Here is a 4695-nt window from a genome sequence, read left to right as displayed (position 1 = left end):
GCAAACAGCAGTTGCTCTTCTCCCGACATCTGGAATGCAGATAAAGGTTATTGGATCTATAAAGCAGCAGAGGAAGAAAGAGGGAAATGCTGAGCTTTATTTAATATTAAATACAATGTGCCCAATCTCAAATCTGCTGTTATTTCTCAGAGCTCTTCATGTCCAAGATCAGGTTTTATGTCACAGTGGAAGGCTGAGATCAATGATGATACAACAGCAGAGTTCCAGAAGTGCCCAAGTGTCTGTGGAATCCCATGGAATTTCTCCCACCAGTGCACAAATTCCTTTGAAAAAGGGGATGTAGCTATTGCAGCAGTCGTCAAAAATGTATGTACAGCATTCACATTAGGCACACTCCATCTGGAATTGCAAACTCTGCTTGCACTGGGCAGTGCAGTACTTGCACGTGCAGCTGGAAATTCAGCCTGAGCCAGTGGCTGAGTTCCAGAACTCCCGGGCCCCTCTCTGTCTCTCAGATGTGCTGAGTGATCCCTGGGAAGCTGCTGCTCATGCCAAGGAACAGGTCAGGAGCTCCTCAGCTGAAGGAGTGACTGGGGGGCTCAGGCCTTACAGCCTGTCCTGTAATCCTCTCCTGTGGTCCTGTCCCATCCATCTCCCTGAGCAAACACTCCTGGCAAGGCTGGGGGCTGAGCTGGGGCACAGAGCTCTGGAATTCCAAAGGTCTGATCAATCAAATGTCATAAGCACTCCCCAAGGGGACAGCAGGGCTCAGGGCTGGGGCGTCCAATGCCCAGCCACATTTCTGAGCTACTCCCACAGTGAGGAGTGTTTTAATCAAGTTAGATTCCAAGATATTACAAATGAATAATGTCCCTATTTTATGAGCTGGCTTCTGGGCACTTGGTAATTTCTGTATTATGAAAAAGACATTTTTGTGATACAGGTACTTGTGTGTATGAATGTGGTGTGCCCTATTGCAAGGTCCTGTAGTGACAGCACAAAGGGGAATGGCCTGAACTGATGGAGGCATAAATTTTGTTGTTTTTTGTCTCACTGACAGTTGGTGACTTTTCCTTGTTTAAGCACAAAAGAGCAGGGGACTGGTTGTTGTCTTGCTTTAGGTTCTGTGTGCACTGAATTGAGCTCTATAAAACCCAGGAGTATTTCTGAGCTAGCAGCAGGCGTGTCTTCTAGGGCCATCATTATATTCCGTGAGTCTCGTTACCCTGGCACTAATTCTGCAATTAGCAGCCATTAGTAAATATCACATATTATTTATGTGATCCAGCCCTTCCACGCTGGCAGGACTAAGTTTTCAGGAAAGCCATGGAGAGTGCTTGGTTACCGTGGGTGGAATGGGGGTGTCCCCAGCAGCCCCTGGGTGTTATTTCCCCCCTGGCCCCAGCAGGATTTGCCAGCCCATTTGGAGCATGGTTTGGACCTGCCTTTAGCCAAGCTCAGGCCTGAGGGCCAGCCAGCTCCCTCAGACCCTGGCCAGCTCCAGGGAAAACATTCCTGACGTGGCACAAAGCTCAGGGATGCAGAGCAACAGCCCAGCACAGCCAGACCCAGCTTTTTTAATGCCTGTGAACCTTTGTATCTCACCCAGTGTTTGAACAGCTTTGCTGAACTTTTTAACCCACTTCCAGGGTCCCACTCTGTTTCCTTCAGTTGATAGCCAAAGCTTCCAGGAATTCCCTTTGCCAATGCCCTGATAATTTGAATCACCTGAATAATCCGAGTAAGCATTTGTTTTGAAAGCCAATATTTAGACACAGAGCTGCTCATTTGCATTTTTTCCCCCCTGAGGCCTCAGATGGGTTTGTTTGTCCCAGAACTCAGCCCAAACCCTTTGTCCTTGTCCTTTGCTGCTGCTAATCCTCAGCCCTGGGACCTGCAGCATCCTGGATCTGGGAGTAAACAAACTCAGCAAGTGCAAGTGGTGTTTGCAAGGCGTTCCCTTCTTTATTTACCTTCTGCAGGACATGGAATAAATCTGCAATTCCTCTCTGTCAGAAACCTGTGTGATTTAAAGGTGGGAGGCTGTGACTGCCTGGGAAATAGGAGGCTCCAGGGAGACCTTAAGTCCCCTTCCAGGAGTTAAAGAGGGCTTAGAGAAAAGAAGGAAAGCAACTTTTTTCACAGGCAAAGAGTGACAGGAAAGGGGGTTGGTTTTAAGGTAAAAGAGGGTGAAAGGGAATGTCAGCATTTGGCCAAAAAAGCACTTAACTCATGAGAAATAAAGAGTGGCAGGAAGCTCTTTGGGAGCTCAAATTGAAATCGTTAAGACTTGAGTGAAACTGTTGCTTGTCAGGATTAATTAGTTAATACAATTCCTAAGAAGACTATTACAGGTTCCCTTTTCCTAATATTTTCTCTCTCTGATAGTTATACATTAATTTGAGTGACTATAATGAGAGTATAATGCAGAAAAATAGTTTTTCCAGTGTGATCTGAAGATGTGATGGATCTCAAGGTGCTTTTAATTTTTGTCTATTTGAGGTGAAGTTTTCCATGTGTGTTTGCTATGAAGGCAGAACTCCTATTTAATTTCCATGTTACATGTTATTAATTTATCAGTGTTTAATGCACTTTACCTAAGCTTCAAAATTTTAATTCAATTTATTTTTGGAACCCCATTAAGTCGATAATCTTGGTACGCTGTGTTACTTCTGGAACACTTTTCCAGTGCCTAAATGCCTAATTTTAACACTTTTAAAATTCCTCTCCAAAAATACATTTAGTTTCTCCACTTTCATAAATAAAACCGTGTATGCAAGCCTTCATTTTTTTCTCAGCACTTTGTAAAGTAAACTTTAAATATTTTCTTTACTTCTTTATGGGGCTTTTTTTAGTTGCCTGGTGAGAAGATGCAAATGTGGCACATATAAAAGATCTTCCATTTTCATTTAATTGCTGAACATTTTCTCTACAGTGCAGCCATTATCTGTTTGGCTTTTATTGCCTTCTCCAGCAGCTTCCACCAGTGAGTCAGCGAGTCCATGGGAGCAGCAGGAATTCTATCCCTGCCTGTCCCCTGGGTGTGCTCCTGGATCTCTGCTCAGTGTGTCCGTGGAGCTGATGGAGAGCTGTAAGCACCAGAAAAGGGGATGTTAGAAAAAGGATTTTTGAATATTTGTTTATTATTTTAAAGAGAATATAAAATTCTTTCAGGCGTTCTGAAAGTGGGAGTGAGCAGTTTGCTGTCTCTACAGAATGAAAATCCCTCCAGCCTCACTGAGGGTTCCTGGCTGAGGGAAGCAGGAGTGAAATGCCTGAATTCTGCACCCAGCTGGGCAAGCCAGGGATTTAAATATCAGATTTAAATATCACAGAATATCCTGAGCTGGGAGGGACCCACAGGGATCATCCAATTCTCACTCCTGGCTCTGCACAGGACACCCCAAGCACTTGCAGCTTAAATCCACTGATATCAGCCATGAACAATTGTCTCCATCAGATGTTTGCTGGGGAAGAAATGGGCTCAAAAGTAATGAAAAGTAATTTCCCTTTTTTTGGAGCAATATTTGGGCTTGGTCCTGATGCTCTTTTCCTCTTAAGTGTGAGCTTTGTGTCAGCCACTAAGAGAGATGATTTTGCTGAAACATCACAGCAGCTGAGACTGGTTCTTCAGAAAGCAGTGCAGAGAGCCCTGTTGTCCTCCTGGTTTTCCCTAATTGATTAATATAAGTATTTATTCTTTTACAGGTACAGAACAGGACAATTTAAATCAAGCAATCCCTCCCCTTTCTTGGCTTGGAGTTGGCTGTGTCAGTCTTCAGTTTTCAAGGGGGGAAGAAACCCAGCCTGTGGATTTTGTGCCTTTCTAAACCTTTCTTTGTGTGGTGATTTCACATCAGAGCAGATCCTGCTTCTGCAGAGGGGTGGGAGCAGGAACTGCTGCTGCTGCACAGGAAATTTGAGTGAGTACCCAGTGATACACAGCCCTGTGCTGGGCTGGAGTGAGTCTTTTCACTATTTCCTTGGCAGGGTGCTGCAGTTTGGGGGGTAAATGATGTGTGGGGTTATAATATTCTATTTGATATTTAGGCCAGGCTGGATGGGCTTTGGAGAAACCTGGTCTAGTGGAAGATGTCCCTGCCCATGGCAGAGGTTGGAATTAGATGCTCTTTGAAGTCCCTTCCAGCCCAAACCATTCTGTGATTGATTTATTCTATAATTTTCCTCTTTGCTGTTCCTTTCCCTTATTAAGGGAGATCAATATAAACAGTGAATTTCAGTAATAATTCAGAGTTTTGTGGTGGTTTTATTTTTCTGCCCTGCCCCTGTGCAGCTTCAAGCACTTGGCACATCAGTGCTGGCCCTCAGGAGGTGCCCTTGGTGACAAATGAATGCCCAGAACTCCTGGTTGGAGCAGTGTGGGGTTTTGGTGCTTGCCCAACCTCAAATACACATCCTTTGAGCCCATAAGAAAGTCTCTGGTGAATAAAATGGTTTTTGCTGTCTGTGGTGCTGGAATCCCCAGCTGGATTTGGGACAGTTTGGAAGGGGCTCTTCCAGACAGGGCTGAGTTCACCCAGAGTTCTTCTGTGGCTCCAGCAGGGTATGGGAGCTCTTAAATCAAACCCCAGTGGCTCGCAGAGCCTTGCAAGGGTTTTGGAAATTACAGCAGCACTGGGAGGGAGCTCTGGCTGTGGGCTTTTCTACCTGATTTATGGCCCTCCTCAGGAGAGCACAGTGAGCACAATGGCTTTCACATGCTGAGTCAAACAA

At 45.1% G+C, this 4695-nt stretch overlaps 1 long non-coding RNA gene across 2 annotated transcripts; it reads left to right on the top strand.

Annotated features, from left to right (window-relative positions):
- The first annotated feature begins 242 nt into the window (after positions 1-242).
- LOC128813802 (uncharacterized) lies at positions 243-4324 on the top strand. Of its 2 annotated transcripts, none has more exons than XR_008439185.1 (3): positions 243-523; positions 2936-3052; positions 3670-4324. It is a non-coding gene; the product is annotated as an uncharacterized LOC128813802 (long non-coding RNA). The 2 variants fall into 2 exon arrangements; XR_008439186.1 differs by having other exon boundaries at positions 245-327.
- The last annotated feature ends 371 nt before the right edge of the window (positions 4325-4695 follow it).

Source organism: Vidua macroura, chromosome 13 (genome assembly GCF_024509145.1).
Source record: "Vidua macroura isolate BioBank_ID:100142 chromosome 13, ASM2450914v1, whole genome shotgun sequence".
In the NCBI taxonomy this organism is placed as follows: Eukaryota; Metazoa; Chordata; class Aves; order Passeriformes; family Viduidae; genus Vidua; species Vidua macroura.
The sequence above is the reverse complement of the archived record's forward strand: the minus strand, read 5'-3'. Positions and strand labels throughout refer to the sequence as shown.